Genomic DNA, 19,557 nt, shown 5'->3' on the forward strand with positions numbered 1-19,557 from the left:
TTTGCCTACTACAGACCCTCCTTAGGGATCTGTGGATTGGATAATGATGGGGGGGGGACTCTGTGGATTGCATTATGATGGGGATGATCTGTGGATGGGACTATTATGGGGGGATCTGTGGATGACACATATAGCAGTATCATCCACAGATCCACTACCCCATAACAGTGCCATCCACAGATCCCCCCATCATAATGCCATCCACAGATCCCCCCTATCATAATGCCATCCACAGATCCCCCCCCACCATCATAATGCCATCCACAGATCCCCCCCACCATCATAATGCCATCCATGTTAGTGAAATGCTGCCTCCTGCTAACACGTTCCGTATCAGGTGGTGGTGCAGTTAGCTGTGGCGTGGTGACAAAACTTTTCCACATCTCTGCCATGCTAACCCTGCCCTCAGAGGAGATGGCTGTGACACAGCTGCGTTGGCGACCTCTTGCTCCTCCTCTGCCTTCGCCTTGGGCTTCCACTTGTTCCCCTGTGACATTTGGGAATGCTCTCAGTAGCGCGTCTACCAACGTGCGCTTGTACTCGCGCATCTTCCTATCACGCTCCAGTGCAGGAAGTAAGGTGGGCACATTGTCTTTGTACCGGGGATCCAGCAGGGTGGCAACCCAGTAGTCCGCACACGTTAAAATGTGGGCAACTCTGCTGTCATTGCGCAGGCACTGCAGCATGTAGTCGCTCATGTGTGCCAGGCTGCCCAGAGTTAAGGACAAGCTGTCCTCTGTGGGAGGCGTATCGTCATCGTCCTGCGTTTCCCCCCAGCCACGCACCAGTGATGGGCCCGAGCTGCGTTGGGTGCCACCCCGCTGTGAACATGCTTCATCCTCCTCCACCTCCTCCTCATCTTCGTCCTCCTCGTCCTCCAGTAGTGGGCCCTGTCTGGCCACATTTGTACCTGGCCTCTGCTGTTGCAAAAAAACTTCCTCTGAGTCACTTCTAAGAGACTGGCCTGAAAGTGCTAAAAAATGACCCCTCTTCCTCCTCCTCCTGGGCCACCTCCTCTTCCATCATCGCCAGCAAAGTGTTTTCTCAAGGAGACATAGAAGTGGTATTGTAAAGCTGATAACGGCGTCATCGCCACTGGCCATGTTGGTGGAGTACTCGAAACAGCGCAACAGGGCACACAGGTCTCGCATGGAAGCCCAGTCATTGGTGGTGAAGTGGTGCTGTTCCGCAGTGTGACTGACCCGTGCGTGCTGCAGCTGAAACTCCACTATGGCCTGCTGCTGCTCGCACAGTCTGTCCAGCATGTGCAAGGTGAAGTTCCACCTGGTGGGCAAGTCGCATATGAGGCGGTGAGCGGGAAGGCCGAAGTTACACTGTAGGCCTAGTATTTAGGCGGTGGATGACAGGAATACGTTTATGGACAGAATTAGACTTGGAGATGCACGGTAGCTTTGAAGTTATTGAAAATGACCCTATCTGCACCTTTAATATACCCTTTTATGGATAGATTTAAACTTGGCCTGATACAGCAGAAACCACTGATTTAGGGAATTGCTAAGTTGGGAATTCTTTTTCAACCCAGAACAAAAACTGTGCTTTGACAGACACTAAATAACTTTACCAGCCACAGCAGTAAACACAGATTTAGCTGAATATAAATTGTAGGCCTATTATTTAGGCGCTGGATGACAGGTATACGTTTACGGACAGAATTAGACTTGGAGATGCACGGTAGCTTTGAAGTTATTGAAAATGACCCTATCTGCACCTTTAATCTAATATACCCTTTTATGGATAGATTTAAACTTGGCCTGATACAGCAGAAACCACTGATTTAGGGAATTGCTAAGTTGGGAATTGTATTTCAACCCAGAACAAAAACTGTGCTTTGACGGACACTAAATAACTTTGTCTGTAAAGCAATACTTACAGGAATCTATATTATCTACAGAATTTTTATACCGAATGGACTATAGTAGATGATTTTTCTTATACATATCTTATGTATTTCATATATATTTTATTTATGCTGCTGAATATTCATATGAATTTGATACGAATTATATCATGTTTTTATTAGTTTTTAAATTTTTATTAAATTTTATGTTTGCAACACTGTATCAAGTCTTTATGACATATATAGATAGACCGCAATGAATAGAATTGAAAACAAGAAAAAACGCATCAACAGTGAAAAAACCGCAATAAAAACGCATTATAACCGCAACCCCGAAAAACAATTGTTAATTACAATCCAATTCCGGATTATATCACCGCAACTTAGAAAGAACTTCAAAAACGCTTAAAAAGGAGGAGGTTAGGAGTGCCGGATATGACCACTGAGGAAGGGATGTGTAATCATCCCGAAACGCGTCTGGTATATCAGACACTCTGCTGAAACCTCCGCTGAAAGAATCTTTGCATGGCCATGCTATAAAGAAAAAGATTTTTCAAACTGAATAATGAAACACTTCGACAATTGAATCGACCTAAACATCCGAGTGAGTACAGAGACTGGACGGAAATCCCACTCTGAGTATCGCGAGATTGGGCGAGTCTGCAAGCTGTGAGGACGGAGCGGCGTCTCCAACGTACTACCTGGACTTAGTTAAGGAAGAGATTTTCAAACAAACATCACAGGAGGTAAGAAAATTCTCTCCTCAACCAGCAAAGACCATCCTCTATTCAGAGGTAAGTGCCTGGCCGATATTTGAGACTTTCTATTTAAATTAATTGTCTAACAGCCGAATATATACTACAGCTATGGCATTTCATGAGGACAATTTCATGGGTTGATGCATTGATCCGGACGCCCCTACTTGTCAGAGGAAGTGTTATAAGTATATCAGCGTACACCAACGTGCAGGGATCCAATAGGTGTCCCTTCTTTTTTCTTTTGATACACCTTTTCTTGATATAATGTTTTACATTTATTCACAATTTTTTCTCATCTTATGGACACTATCACATGTGTACAATCCTGAATCTAGGACTTAATTTACCTATTTAATCTTTGTAACACCAATCCGTGTCCCCTTAGGACACCATTGAGAACTTTCCACGTTATATATATGTATAGCTGCTATTACTTCCATTGTTTATATTGAATGATATTTGTTGCTATCTCAATAGTGTCATTTTTATGGTCGACCATTTAGTTTCAGGCTATATTGTATTCTACATTGATTGTATTTTATGGTGACTGTATATTTTATGTATTATTTTATTGAAAAATTATATTAAATTTATCTGAGTAATGCCATAGAGTGAGTGCTCGCTTCCATTACTATTTCTACATATCCATTACATTGAGGTAGGGTGTCCTCAATTTTAGTTTGTAGCACCGTACCACCCGCTACCAGCAGTGAGCCACTCCATCCAATTTACTATTTTGTATTACAAACGCCCACTTGGTTGTGAGCTCCTTCTGTTAGCAGGATGGATCTATGGCATCATATTCAGAGCAAAAAACTTAAAGCAGAATCCTACAGATTTTCAGCTAATGAACATTTATCTATAGAGGGAGAGAAATCTATAGCAACTAGCTTTAGGGAATTAGAAGGCCTACTTCAAAAGCAATTGAGGCATTTTTGGGAAATCAAAGCATTACAACATTATATTGAACATGGGATACTACCCAAAGAATTACAGATCAATAAAATTCCAGCACAAGATCTTCTCAACAATACTTTTGAGAATGAATGGAATACTCTTCTAGTTTCCCAATCTATTGCTCTAATGAATCTAATTGTTAAAAGGAGAACTGAAATGTTAGAAGACCTTAATAAGAAAATAGATAAACTGAAGGAACAATTAGACAAAATCCCAAAAAATGATGAATATACAATGTGGCAAGATAGAATCTGCAAAGGACTAGATAAGACAGAGGCAGATATTCTAAACAAAAAAACTAAAAAATATACAGAGACTCAGGGGACTAAGTATCGAGAGAGTGCTCATAAATCTGATATGCCAAAGACACACACGCATACTAATGAAGATAGAGCAATGAATAGACAGGAGGTGAAATAGGGATATTCAACATGCTATACCAATTAGCAATAGATATGACCTATTATCAGAACATCATTTTTTAGACCATACCCCTGCACACCACAGAACTCGGATGAGACAAAGGGAACAATCACCGAACTATTATCGCCAACAATCACCCACTCATCATTACAACCTGAGACAAAAAAATCCCCCACGTCAAGTGCCGAGAGAGGAGAACTTCTATCACACTCCCCCATCTCGGAAACATTATGGGAGACCAAACGAAGAACAAACAAACACCAAGAGGCCTCATTACCACAAACAGCTAGAGGAAGGAAAACTAGGAAGAGCAAAAGGAAGAGAAACGAGATACAGGAAGCATCAATAATACCAAATAAGGATGCTATTGTGAACCTTAGCTCCACCAACCTTACAGAGGCGCAAATTTCTATATTAAACAAAGGTTTCAAATATGCCCCCACTGCCCAAATAGATAAATTCTCTACATATATAGGGATACAGAAATTTATTAGAAAGATCTGCTTGAAGAAACATTTTATTAAAAATCCTTTAGAAACTATAAGGAGTCAACCAACCAATTTGTTTCAATATACAACTCTGAGAAACAAGTCAAAAATGTATCCACGAAACGAAATTAGTAAAGAAATGGCCACCTTCCAAAAATGTGTGGAGAGAGATCTAAGAAAGATGAGTAATAGGGCCGTAACTAACAATTTGACTACAAGAGAAATCTCAGCGATCAATAGAAATAGAAATGACTATACGCCCAGCGGACAAAGGGGGGCTACAGTAATACTAGATACTGGGAAATACAACGATGAATGTTGGAGACAGTTGAAAGACACTGCTACCTATTTGAAACTATCAAAGGACCCATTAGTACAATTTAAACAAGAACTAAAGGTATTATGAGAAAAAGGATTACAAGATCGAATTCTTCTCCAACAAGAATTTGATTTTATATTGGGCACACAGGGAAGGCTACCTGCCTTCTACTGTTTGCCCAAGATTCACAAAAATCTAGAACACCTCCCCGGACGACCAATAGTTTCCGGCATAGGCTCCATTACCTCAAATCTATCCAAGTTTATTGATACTCACCTTCAACCATTGGTGAAAAAATCTCAATTATATGTGCAAGATACCACTCACATTATAAAAATTGGATTTTGGGCGAGATTGTCAGAGTCTGCAAGCTGTGAGGACGGAGCGGCGTCTCCAACGTACTACCTGGACTTAGTTAAGGAAGAGATTTTCAAACAAACATCACAGGAGGTAAGAAAATTCTCTCCTCAACCAGCAAAGGCCATCCTCTATTCAGAGGTAAGTGCCTGGCCGATATTTGAGACTTTCTATTTAAATTAATTGCCTAACAGCCGAATATATACTACAGCTATGGCGTTTCATGAGGACAATTTCATGGGTTGATGCTTTGATCCGGACACCCCTACTTGTCAGAGGAAGTGTTATAAGTATATCAGCGTACACCAACGTGCAGAGATCCAATAGGTGTCCCTTCTTTTTTCTTTTGATACACCTTTTCTTGATATAATGTTTTACATTTATTCACCATTTTTTCTCATCTTATGGACACTATCACATGTGCACAATCCTGAATCTAGGACTTAATTTACCTATTTAATCTTTGTAACACCAATCCGTGTCACTTTAGGACACCATTGAGAACTTTCCACGTTATATATATGTATAGCTGCTATTACTTCCATTGTTTATATTGAATGATATTTGTTGCTATCTCAATAGTGTCATTTTTATGGTCGACCATTTAGTTTCAGGCTATATTGTATTCTACATTGATTGCATTTTATGGTGACTGTATATTTTATGTATTATTTTATTGAAAAATTATATTAAATTTATCTGAGTAATGCCATAGAGTGAGTGCTCGCTTCCATTACTATTTATAAATAACTTTACCAGCCACAGCAGTAAACACAGATTTAGCTGAATATAAATTGTAGGCCTATTATTTAGGCGCTGGATGACAGGTATACGTTTACGGACAGAATTAGACTTGGAGATGCACGGTAGCGTTTGAAGTTATTGAGAATGACCCTATCCGCACCTTTAATCTAATATACCCTTTTATGGATAGATTTAAACTTGGCCTGCTACAGCAGAAACCACTGATTTAGGGAATTGCTAATTTGGGAATTGTATTTCATCCCAGAAAAAAATATATCCTTTGCCAGACAGCAGACAGTATTACAATTGGCTAGCCACAGCTGAAACACCAGATTTAGGGTACTGCTATTTTGGCAATTGTATTTCACCCCTCAATAAAATAGCATGCACAGCCAAGCCCCTGATGTAGGATATAGCAAAAAAATACCACACTATTGATGGTTAAATGTACTTGGTGGCAGCTTGTGCTGGCGCACCACAAGACACGAAATGGCCGCCGATCACCCCAGAAAAAGTGACAGAAAAACGCTCTGGGCAGCCTTAAAACAGTGAGCAATTAAATAGCAGAGGTTGAATGATACACAACTGTACATCGATCACTTCAGTAATTGTTTTTGAAGACTAAATCACTGCCTAATCTCGCCCTAACAGCAGCAGCTGCATCCTATCCCTACACTGATCAGAGCAGAGTGACATGCGGCGCTACGTGACTCCAGCTTAAATAGAGGCTGGGTCACATGCTGCACTGGCCAATCACAGCCATGCCAATAGTAGGCATGGCTGTGATGGCCTCTTGGGGCAAGTAGTATGAGGCTTGTTGATTGGCTGCTTTGCAGCCTTTCAAAAAGCGCCAAGAAAGCGCCGAACACCGAACCCGAACCCAGACTTTTACGAAAATCAGGGCCGCCATCAGGGGGGTACAGCCGATACCCCAGTAAGGGGCCCGGACCCCAGGGGGGCCCGGCCAGTTCCAATTTTAATTTAATTTTTTATTTTTTTATTTTTTTGACATTTGTCAGCTGATTCTCGTATACCTTCAGACTGCAGTCCCCTTTAAAAGGCTCTGACTCTCTGAGCCGCTGCACAGAGGAACGCAGCTGCGCAGGTGACGTCAGACGCTGGCCGCTGCCTAACGCCGCCGCCGCCTGCCTGCCAGCCACTGCCAGACAGTCAATTCTGGTTTGCAGACTTGCAGCCAGGAGCGGCGGCGGGAACTTCTGGGACTGGAAACTGCATACAGTATTTTTTCAAAGCAGAACACACAGCTAAATGGCTGGGGCTGGGTGGGCTGGCAAGGGAGGGGTTAATAACAATAAGTGATGGAGGATCATGGCCCTGGATAATCCAGAAATGTGGCATACTGAGCTGAGCTATTTCAAAGGCTCCAAATTATTTATTTTCATATTGATCCTTATGTTGTCTACTTGGCTAGGCAGCTCTATGTTGTGTAGTCTTTGCTCGGGGGTAAAATGCAAAGCTGTTTTCTATATTATCCCACAGGGCCATGATCCTCAATCACTTATTGTTATTAACCCCTCCCTTGCCAGCCCACCTAGCCCCATTTAGCTGTGTGTTCTGCTTTGAAAAAAATGTTTAGGCCATGAAGGGGTTAATTAAGTGTTGCAGGGGGTGGGGGGTGTAATTGTGCATATTGTGTTTGGGATCCATTTAACAAGTTTGACCAGTTGGGTTTGAGAGTGGTTGAGTGTCGTCCACAGATTCCCCCCATAACAGTGTGTCGTCCACAGATTCCCCCCATAACAGTGTATCGTCCACAGATTCCCCCCATAACAGTGTGTCGTCCACAGATTCCCCCCATAACAGTGCGTCGTCCACAGATTCCCCCCATAACAGTGTGTCGTCCACAGATTCCCCCCATAACAGTGTGTCGTCCACAGATTCCCCCCATAACAGTGTGTTGTCCACAGATTCCCCCCATAACAGTGTGTCGTCCACAGATTCTCCCCATAACAGTGCGTCGTCCACAGATTCCCCCCATAACAGTGCGTCGTCCACAGATTCCCCCCATAACAGTGCGTCGTCCACAGATTCGCCCCATAACAGTGCGTCGTCCACAGATTCCCCCCATAACAGTGCGTCGTCCACAGATTCCCCCCATAACAGTGCGTCGTCCACAGATTCCCCCCATAACAGTGCGTCGTCCACAGATTCCCCCCCATAACAGTGCGTCGTCCACAGATTCCCCCCATAACAGTGCGTCGTCCACAGATTCCCCCCATAACAGTGCGTCGTCCACAGATTCGCCCCATAACAGTGCGTCATCCACAGATTCCCCCCCATAACACTGTAACAGTAAACCTTGTGCTTTTAAGGTGTTTTTTCTTAAATGTGCCAGGGGAAGATTGCTAGGGCAGCTTAGAACAGGTAGTGTAGTTAGTGTTAGTGTAGGGTCCTGCTTAAAAGAGTTTACCTTGTCGTGGTAGCAGGCTTCATATTATTTGGTCAAAAAATAATTCCTTACTGAAATCACTGATTATCACTTTTTGCTGTCTTTGTAGTTGTAAAAAAATAATGAAATTGGGGGTGGAGGGGGGCCATAGGTGGAGTCAGGACGGATTCTAAAGGGGCGGGGTAGGAGGGGGGGCCCAGGCCTTGAGCTGTGTAAGGGGCCCCAAAATTTCTGATGGCAGCCCTGACGAAAATGTTCGGGTTCGGGTCTATACAGTTCGGGTTCGCTCATCCCTACTCTCTACCTTTTATTGTTGAGGTGGACGCTTCTGAGGTGGGTGTGGGTGCGGTCTTATCTCAGGGTCCCTCTCCTGCCAAATGGCGACGGTGTGCCTTTTTCTCAAGAAAACTCTCCTCTGCAGAGAGAAATTACGATGTGGGAGATAGGGAGTTGTTGGCCATCAAATTAGCTTTTGAGGAATGGCGCCATTGGTTAGAGGGAGCCAGACACCCTATTACTGTGTTTACAGACCATAAGAATCTGGCCTACTTGGAATCGGCCAAGCGTCTGAACCTGAGACAGGCCAGATGGTCTTTGTTCTTTTCTAGGTTTAATTTTGTTGTTACGTTCCGCCCTGGGGTTAAAAATGTGAAGGTGGATGCCCTGTCACGTTGTTTTCCGCGAGGGGGGAACTTTGAAGACCCAGGTTCCATTTTGGCTGAAGGGGTGGTCGTCTCTGCTCTTTATCCTGATTTGGAGGCAGAGGTTTTAGGCAGCCCAGGCAGAGGCTCCTGATCTTTGTCCCCCTGGGAGGTTGTTTATGCCTCTCACTTTACAACACAAGGTTTTTAAGGAGCACCAAAATACTGTCCTTGCTGGGCACCCGGGGAGTAGAGCCACAGTGGATCTCATTGCTCGGAGATTCTGGTGGCCGGCTCTTCATAAGACGGTTGAGGGTTTTGTGGCAGCCTGCGAGACCTGCGCTCGTGCCAAGGTCCCTCATTCACGGCCATCGGGTTCTCTCCTCCCGTTACCCATTCCTTCCCGTCCTTGGACGCATCTGTCCATGGACTTCATTACGGAACTGCCTCGTTCCTCGGGGAAGACTGTGATTCTGGTAGTAGTGGACCGTTTTAGCAAAATGGCACATTTCATTCCCTTTCCTGGGTTACCCAATGCTCAGACGCTGGCGCAAGCGTTTGTTGATCACATTGTTAAATTGCTTGGCATTCCTTCAGACATCGTTTCTGATAGGGGCACGCAATTTGTTTCCAGATTCTGGAAGGCCTTCTGTTCTCGCTTGGGGGTTCGGTTGTCATTCTCTTCTGCTTTTCACCCGCAGTCGAATGGTCAGACCGAACGCGTCAATCAGAACCTGGAGACATATCTGTGCTGTTTTGTGGCGGAGAATCAGGAGGATTGGTGTTATTTTTTGTCCCTTGCTGAATTTGCTTTAAATAACCGTCGCCAGGAGTCCTCTGATAAGTCACCATTTTTTGGTGCATATGGGTTTCATCCGCAGTTTGGGACATTCTCTGGAGAGTGGTCTTCTGGTTTACCTGATGAGGAGAGATTTTCCTCGTCTTTGTCATTTATTTGGCAAAAGATTTAGGGTAATCTGAAGAGGATGAGTGAGAGATATAAGCGTGTGGCGGATAAGAGACGTGTGCCTGGTCCGGACCTGAATGTGGGTGATCTGGTGTGATTGTCTACAAAGAATATCAAACTGAAGGTTCCCTCCTGGAAGTTGGGTCCTAAGTTTATTGGGCCTTACAAGATCTTGTCCGTCATCAATCCCGTTGCCTTCCGTCTTGATCTTCCTCAGACTTGGAAGATCCATAATGTTTTTCACAGGTCCCCATTAAAACCTTATGTCCAACCCACTGTACCCTCCTCTTTGCCTCCTCCTCCGATTGTTGTTGATGGTAATCTTGAATTTCAGGTCTCTAGGATTGTGGATTCCCGCATTATCCGCGGTTCTCTCCAGTACCTTGTTCATTGGGAGGGTTATGGTCCTGAGGAGAGGATGTGGGTCCCAGTGGCGGACATTAAGGCCACTCGTCTCATCAGGGCTTTCCATAGGTCTCATCCTGAGAAGGTGGTGTCACGACCGCTACCCCAGCAGCAGTCGTGTCGCACCAGACGGAGGGGAAGGGGGACCCTTATCTACGGATGGGAATAGTATGGCCACCCCTGACTAACCCTAAGCTGGCACCTGTCTGCCCTGATACCCTAGACGGGGTGTGAACCCGTGCGGTGAGCAGGATGCCTAAACCCTCAGTCACCCTAAAAAGGCCTAGAGTGGGGAAAGGCCGATGGGAGCACTAGTCACCATCACTCATGTCTAGGAGAACAGCAGGGGAAGAGTCACGAGCAGAGAAGGCGATCCCAATCACGACAGTCCACGCCGGACAAGAGCTCCACAGCAACACCATCAAACGATCTCCTTCAAAGGTCAGAATAGAACTGGAAGTAAGGACTATATCTGGCAATGACTGCAAGTGAAAGTGAAACTAATATAGTAGCTGGGAGTGGCAGACAGGACTCACCTGAGAAGGATGCCTACAAACTCCCAGTCAGGACAAAAAGGTTCACAAGGCAAAACCCAGATGACATACCCTGAACCACAGAGCAAACTCACAAGCTATCGCGAGTAGCAAGTCGCTGCGACCTTCTCCTCCCAGACCTGTCTGGATCAGTCACAGTCATGACAGTACCCCCCTTTCTACGAGGGGCCCCTGGACCCTCAAGACCAGGCCTCCCTGGATGGGAGCTATGAAAAGCCCGAATGAGTCTGTCCGCTTTTATCTCTGATGCTGGAACCCACATTCTCTCTTCGGAACCATAACCTTTCCAGTGCACCAGGTACTGAAGAGAGCGGCGAACATATCGTGAATCAACAATCTTTTCTACCTGAAACTCAAGACTGCCATCAACAACCACCGGTGGAGGCGGTAGTGGCAATGGTTCAGGAGGTTCTACATATCTCTTAAGCAGAGATCTGTGGAAGACATTATGGATCCTTAGAGTCTGAGGTAGCTCCAGACGAAAAGCCACCGGGTTAATGATCTTAATTACCCTATAAGGACCAATAAATCTCGGACCTAATTTCCACGAGGGAACCTTCAACTTGATATTTCTGGTAGACAACCACACCAAGTCATTCACCCCAAGGTCCGGACCTTCAGAGCGCTTCCTATCAGCCGCACGTTTGTATCTACCACCAATTCTCTTCAAACTTTCTTGCACACTCTGCCACACTGAAGAAAGTGAAGACGCAAATCGTTCCTCCTCGGGATTTCCAGACGGCCCCCCCTCACTAAACGTACAAAACTGAGGAAGGAAACCATACGCACCAAAAAATGGTGACTTATCGGTGGATTCTTGACGACGATTATTAATGGCAAACTCGGCTAACGGTAATAGATGACCATTCCTCCTGATTTTCGGAAACAAAGCATCTCAAATATGTCTCTAGGTTTTGATTGGTACGTTCAGTCTGACCGGACTGTGGATGGAAAGATGAAGAAAACGATAGATGAACCCATAAACGAGAACAAAAAGCTTTCCAAAATTTAGAAACGAATTGGGTACCACGATCCGAAACAATATCGGAAGGGACCCCGTGAAGCTTCACGATGTGGTCAATAAAAACCTGAGCCAGTGTGTTAGCATTAGGCAATGCGGCAAGAGCAATAAAGTGCACCATTTTACTGAATCTGTCAACAACTACAAGAATAACAGTCTTCCCCGCTGATACTGGTAGATCCGTAATGAAATCCATTGACAGGTGCGTCCAAGGCCTGTTGGGGATGGCCAGAGGTAAAAGACGCCCCGCCGGACGAGTATGATCTACCTTAGAACGAGCACAGGTAGCACATGCAGACACAAAATTCAACACCTCCTGGCGCCATTTAGGCCACCAGAACCGACGAGACACTAACTCAGAGGTTGCCCTACTACCTGGGTGTCCTGCCAGTGTGGAGTTATGGTGTTCTTTTAGTATCTCCAGTCGTAAATTTTCTGGCACAAACAGTTTACCCGAGGGGCAGGAGGCCGGGGCGTCCCCCTGAGCTTCCAACACCCTCCCCTCTAAACCTGAGTGTAATGCAGAGACCACCACCCCCTTTTGCAAAATGGGCTCTGGTACCTCAACATCACGCCCTCCAGGAAAACTTCGAGACAATGCATCCGCCTTAGTATTTTTTGCCCCCGGGCGATAGGTTATTACAAAATTAAACCTAGTAAAAAATAACGACCACCGAGCCTGTCTAGGGGTGAGACGTTTAGCAGACTCCAGATATAATAAGTTTTTGTGATCAGTAATCATGTGACGGGATGAACCGCCCCCTCCAAAAAATGACGCCACTCCTCAAAAGCCAACTTAATAGCCAAAAGTTCCCTGTTGCCAATATCATAGTTCCTTTCTGCAGTAGACAATTTCTTCGAAAAGAAAGCACACGGACGCCATTCACCAGGGGACGGGCCCTGAGATAGTACCGCTCCCACCCCCACCTCTGATGCGTCAACCTCTACAATAAAAGGAAGCGAGACATCTGGCTGTACGAGAATAGGGGCCGAGGTGAATCTCTCCTTCAGAGATGCAAAGGCAGTTTTGGCTGCATGTGACCATTTGGAAAAATCGGATCCCTTTCGGGTCATGTCCGTCAGTGGTTTGACCACCAAGGAATAGTTTTTTATAAACTTTCTATAAAAATTGGCAAACCCCAGGAAGCGTTGCAATGCCTTCAGGTTCTCAGGCAGATCCCAGTCTATAATCGCCCGGACTTTCTCTGGATCCATGCGGAAACCTGAATCTGACAACACATACCCCAGAAATGGCAGTTCTTTTACGGCGAACACACATTTTTCTAACTTAGCAAACAATTTGTTGGCCCTTAATATCTGCAGCACTTGTCTCACATGGATCTTATGTGTATCCAGATCCGGGGAATAGACCAGGATGTCATCAAGATATATCACAACAAATCTCCCGATAAGGTGACTAAAAATATTGTTGACAAAATGTTGGAATACCGCAGGCGCATTAGTAAGACCAAATGGCATGACCAGATTTTCATAATGCCCATCAGGAGTATTAAAAGCCGTCTTCCACTCATCCCCCTCTTTGATGCCAACCAGGTTATAGGCTCCTCTGAGATCCATTTTGGAGAACCATTTAGCACCAGCAACCTGATTAAAGAGGTCGGGAATGAGAGGAAGAGGATAGGGATCTCGGATAGTTATCCGGTTTAATTCCCGGAAATCCAGGCAAGGACGTAGGCCCCCATCTTTCTTTTTAACGAAAAAGAACCCTGCAGCCACAGGTGAAGAAGAGGGTCTTATGTGTCCCTTAGCCAAACTCTCCGAAATATAATCTTTCATAGCCTTCCTCTCCGGGCCGGAAAGATTGTATAACCGGGTTTTAGGTAGTTTGGCCCCAGGTAGTAGATTAATCGGGCAATCATATGGACGATGAGGTGGTAACCCCTGACAACCCTTCTCAGAGAACACATCCATAAAATCTGACAGAAAGGCAGGTAAAGATGTTACAGAGAGTGTAGAGCACCTACTACTCAAGCAGTTGTCCTTACAATGTTCACTCCACTCCACAATCTCCCCGGCCTGCTAATCCACCACTGGATTGTGAGTCACCAGCCAGGGAAGCCGCAATCCCATAGGAGCCGGAAGACCGTCCAGGACATAACACGAGATATGCTCTTTATGGAGGTCTTCTACCTGCAGATGGATATTATGAATGATCTGAGTTAACTCTTTCTGAGTAAGAGGGGAGGAGTCGATGGCAAAAACAGGAATAGTTCTGCGTATCAGTTCTGGAGTAAAACCCAGAGCCTGAGCAAACCGTGAATCCACCAAGTTGACCCCCGCCCCACTGTCCAAAAAGACGGAACAGATCTCAGTCTTATTGCCCGCCTCAACGGTATCGGACAACAAAAACTGAGACATGCGTATGGAGGAAACGAATACTCCCAGACTGTTATCCTCCGCACAATCTGGGGACTCTAGTTTTCCGGCGGCTCCTTTGTTTGTGGTCTCTTGGGTTCTGAGGGACAAACCTTACTAAATGACCCCTCCCCCCACAACGAAAACAAACCTCTGACCTACAGCGGAACTTAGGAGGATTTACCCGTCTAGTGGAGCCCCCTATTTGCATTGGTTCGACTGGATCATAACAAACCGATCCCTGCCCTATAGAGGCCTCCGTAAAATTTAATAGTCTCTCCCTGAGTCGTCTGTCGATTCTTATGGACAGAGACATAGCAGCCTCCAGAGACCCAGGGACCTCGTATACCGCCAGCGCGTCTTTTAATTTTTCAGACAACCCCTGGCAGAACTGACTCCTAAGGGCCGAGTCGTTCCATAACGTATAAGTAGCCCACCTACGGAATTCGGAACAATATAGTTCAGCAGACCGGTTCTCTTGCCGAAGTCTACGTAGCTTAGACTCAGCCAGTGAGACCCTGTCCGGGTCATCATATACGAGACCCAGGGCTTCAAAAAACTCCTCCACTAATTGTAAGGCCAGAGAGTCTGATGGTAGGGAGAAAGCCCAAGCCTGCGGATCTCCTTGCAGGAGAGAAATTACAATACCCACCCGTTGTTCCTCACTGCCGGAGGATCTAGGGCGTAACCTGAAGAACAATTTGCAAGCTTCTCTGAAGGTTACAAATTGGTCTCTCCCTCCTGAGAACCTATCAGGTAAAGCCACTTTTGGCTCAGAAGTACCTTGGTTTCCCGTAGCAACGGTGGAACCCAAGGATGGCTGCTGCTGCTGCAGCACTGTTGCTTTTAATCCTGCCACTTCAAGGGATAATCCCTGTAATTGTTTCGCCAAAACCGTAACCGGATCCATAGTGGAACAGAAAAATACAAAGCAAAACAGCAAGCAAAAAAAAAAAGAAAAGGAAATGTCACTTTTTTTTTTTTTTTTAAAAGGCCAGATATACTGTCACGACCGCTACCCCAGCAGCAGTCGTGTCGCACCAGACAGAGGGGAAGGGGGACCCTTATCTACGGATGGGAATAGTATGGCCACCCCTGACTAACCCTAAGCTGGCACCTGTCTGCCCTGATACCCTAGACGGGGTGTGAACCCGTGCGGCGAGCAGGATGCCTAAACCCTCAGTCACCCTAAAAAGGCCTAGAGTGGGGAAAGGTTGATGGGAGCACTAGTCACCATCACTCATGTCTAGGAGAACAGCAGGGGAAGACAGCAACAAACAAACTATATCAGAGATAGACTTATCCAGTCACGAGCAGAGAAGGCGATCCCAATCACGACAGTCCACGCCGGACAAGAGCTCCACAGCAACACCATCAAACGATCTCCTTCAAAGGTCAGAATAGAACTGGAAGTAAGGACTATATCTGGCAATGACTGCAAGTGAAAGTGAAACTAATATAGTAGCTGGGAGTGGCAGACAGGACTCACCTGAGAAGGATGCCTACAAACTCCCAGTCAGGACAAAAAGGTTCACAAGGCAAAACCCAGATGACATACCCTGAACCACAGAGCAAACTCACAAGCTATCGCGAGTAGCAAGTCGCTGCGACCTTCTCCTCCCAGACCTGTCTGGATCAGTCACAGTCGTGACAGGTGGGCTCTGAGTGTCCGGAGTCCACCCGTACAGGGAGGGGTACTGTCACCGCCAGTTCTGTGAGAAGGTCTGTTAGACGTTCTTCTCTACCTCTTGCATGACGTTCTTTGTTTTGGTTTCACTTTGTCATCTCCTTTCCTTCTCCCAGCTGTCACCTATTTACACTAATTATCTCCCTTTATATTCCCTCCCATACTGCCTCACTTTGCGGTTTATACTTCTTCCTGGATGAGTTGTTCACTGCTGGAGGCTGCTACTGCTGATTCCTCAGATAAGTCTTTTTCCTTTATTTGTGTTTCCTTTCTGGCTTGATTCTAGGTGACCCTGACTCCGCCCGTATTAAGTGCAGTGAGCCGGTGGTCGTGTCCCCTCACTTATATAGGGTTTTCAGGTGTCACACAGTATTAGGTACGTGGGCATGCAATCATCTACCATAAAACCCTTTGCATGGGCATAGCAGTCAGGGAGAGCTCTAGGGGTTTATAGGGCTCACCCATATGCTCCTTAGTTTGGGATCAAGCCAGTCGGATGTTTATTTATAAGTTCCAGCTTTCTGCAACACCATCCGTGACAATAACCTATCAAGATCTAAAAAATGAATATGCAATGGGGAATAGAGATTTGAGCTTCTTTTATTTACAATTAAAACAAGCCCTACGAGCAGAGATAATTAAGGGAACTCAAATTGCTCCCCTTCCTATCACGGCTGTATGTGAGCAACAATAGTATACACAGTAAAAGAGCTACTGACCGGACCCAAACTAGGGAGGATAAAGGGTGACCCCTGTCAGACCCTCAAAGCTCTCCCTACGCTGCTAAGCACATGCCCGGATCCAAATGGCGGAACGAGGCATGCCCACGTACCTAAGACTAATGACCACTGTAACCCCTACAATAGTGGAAGGGGCACGGCCACCGGTGCCCTACTCAGTATATGGAGGGAACCGTGGCCACCTCAGATCCAGTCAGAAAATGATCTGGTACACAACAATGTCTGTACACTTAGCTGAAGGTGTTGCAGCCGCAGAGAAGACTTATCCAAGGACAGCTGGCAATATCCGGAGTGCTTGCTGCAGCAGAACACAGGTCCAGTGAACTGATAGCTACAAGTGAAGATACTAAAGCAAGAGCTACAACTGAAATGAGAACTATAATCCACGCCCTACAATAGGAGGAGGCGTGATATAAAGAGAGGGAAATCAAACGCATGAGGAACAGCTGGGAGGAAGGAAACCAAAAGTAAACAGAGCAGTGAGAACTCCTCCCAGCTCTAGTAGTGACATCATCACAGGGGTGGAGAAACAGAGCTGTGAGAACGTCCCAAAGCGCTGGTAGTGACACTTCCACGACCTCTAGTTAATATCTATAACATGGTGCCCGGGAGGAAACTGATCTCCAAAATATATGGAAGTTTGTTGAATCAGAAGACAATAGAGCCGTTAATTCTTTAAACTATAGATGGCAAGAAACTCTTAATTTGCAACAGGGAAGAATTTTGGGAAAAGGCCATACAGTCTAAAAACAGGGTATCAAAAAATTTCTCCCATAGAATTACCCGATTTAATATAGTATACCATCTATATTACTCCCCTAAGATCTTAATGAAATATTACAAAACCAAACAATTTAGTTGTAAAAAATGTGGGGAGGAAGGTGCAGACGATATCCATATATTGTGGTCATGTACAAAGATCCAAGGGTTCTGGGGGAAGGTAAATGAAAAAATAGATAAATATCAGCTATTTAAAATCCCTCCCTGCCTTGAGGTATGTATTTTGGGGGTAATGGAGAAAAGAGATTCTAATAAAGATCGAGAAATAGCATCTAAACTATTATTTTTTGCAAGGAAATGTATTGTGGCACATTGGGGAGATAGAGTGGTACCAACTATTAGGGAGTGGGAGAATCTCATTAGACTATTACTTGTTAGAGAGGAATTCCATTTGATGTCAATCAAGAACAAAGATTTGTTAAAAAAGAAGTGGTTGGAGTAATGGGCTTGGCTGGGGAGGTAGGCGAGCGGGGGCTTTTTTTTTAGGGTGGGTTGGGGGGAATGGGGATATGACGAGGAAAATTCATATAAAGGTCAATAAGGGGAAAAATGACTGATAAATAATGATACTTGTATGTATGAAACAAAAATTTAATAAAAGACACTGGTCAGATTTGCAAAAAATGGACTGGTCCTTAAGGTGAAATAAGGCTGTGTCCTGAAGGGGTTAAAAAATCATCTGTTCCATTGGTGGGAGAAATAAACCCATTTTTGGTGATGAAAAACCGCTGCTCTGCATAAGTGACAGGGAATAAAATTTCAAAAATTCGTCTTTAATTGACGCGCGCCCCCTCCTTTCATTCGATGCTTCAACTTTAACAACTTGTCCCACATTTCCGCTCGATCACATTGGAGCCATTGACCTCCCTTGGATGTGGTATCTCTTTCTCACGCTCTCCGGTGTGGAAACCTGATTCACCGTTAACCATGATCAACATGGTAGGCGCAGAAAAGAACATCGAAAGTTGATTGAGAAGATATCCAAATGGATGGTGGATGTCAGGGGGATGTGCGAGCAGGCAGAAGTTATCTAGAGTCAACAAAGCGGCAGCAGGGCCTCTCCTGTCTAACGTTTCCTAATCCAAAATACCCCAGTGACATTCCCTTTATCGTCACTACCTCCCGGAGTCGGGAGTGGGTAATTGTCGCGCGCCCCCTCCTTTACTTGGAAGCTTCGGCTGCAATAATTTGTCCCACTTTTCCGCTCGATCACATTTAATTTCATACATTGACCTCCCTTGGATGTGGTCTCCCTTTCTCACGCTCTCACTCCAGTGTGGAACCCTGTTTCGCCGCTAACCGTGATCAACATGGTAGGCGCAGAAAAGAACAACGAAAGTTGATAGAGATGATATCCAACTGGATCGTGGACATCACGGGGATGTGCGACATGGTGGAGCAGTGTGCACATGCCTACATGTACTGACTGATGGGTCTGCCCCTTCAACTTCTGGGTCTCCAAATTGGGCACATGGCCTGAGCTTGCCCTTTATGCCTTGGAGGTGCTGGCCTGCCCTGCAGCCAGTGTATTGTCTGAACGTTTGTTTAGCATGACTGGAGGGGGTTATCACAGGTTTTGGGGTGTACCCTCATTTAAACAAAAAAATTAAATTAAAATTAAAACCAAAAACCAGTGTTGGCTACCTCCTCCTCCTCTTCCACCTACACTGCCACATCCACCGCCTCCTCAACCTCCTACTCCATATGGACCTCGTCCTCCTAGATCAAGATTATTTTTTATTATTTTTATGTATTTTGTTATTTGAAGTCATATCCCTATCCACATTTGTTTGCAGAGTACTTGCCATGCTCTTAACCACATTTTGATGCCATTTGCAGCCCTCTAGCCCTTTCCATGACTTTTTTTAGAGCCATTTTAGTGCTTCAAAGTTCGGGTCCCTATTGACTTCAATGGGGTTTGGGTTCGGGGTCAAGTTCGGGTCCCGAACTCAAACTTTTTTGTGAAGTTCAGCCAAACCCGTCGAAACCGAACATTCAGGTGTCCACTCAACTCTATTCCTGACAAATTACTTTGTCACGAAGAGCATTTTTTTGTAAGTAGCGGGTGCAAT

At 45.3% G+C, this 19,557-nt stretch overlaps 1 protein-coding gene across 1 annotated transcript in view; it reads left to right on the forward strand.

The window, feature by feature from the left end:
• KMO (kynurenine 3-monooxygenase) overlaps positions 1 to 19,557 on the forward strand; it is a 1,955,166-nt gene that overhangs the window by 1,234,849 nt on the left and 700,760 nt on the right. The window lies entirely within an intron of this gene.

This window comes from Bufo bufo, chromosome 4, assembly GCF_905171765.1.
Source record: "Bufo bufo chromosome 4, aBufBuf1.1, whole genome shotgun sequence".
NCBI classification, from domain to species: domain Eukaryota; kingdom Metazoa; phylum Chordata; class Amphibia; order Anura; family Bufonidae; genus Bufo; species Bufo bufo.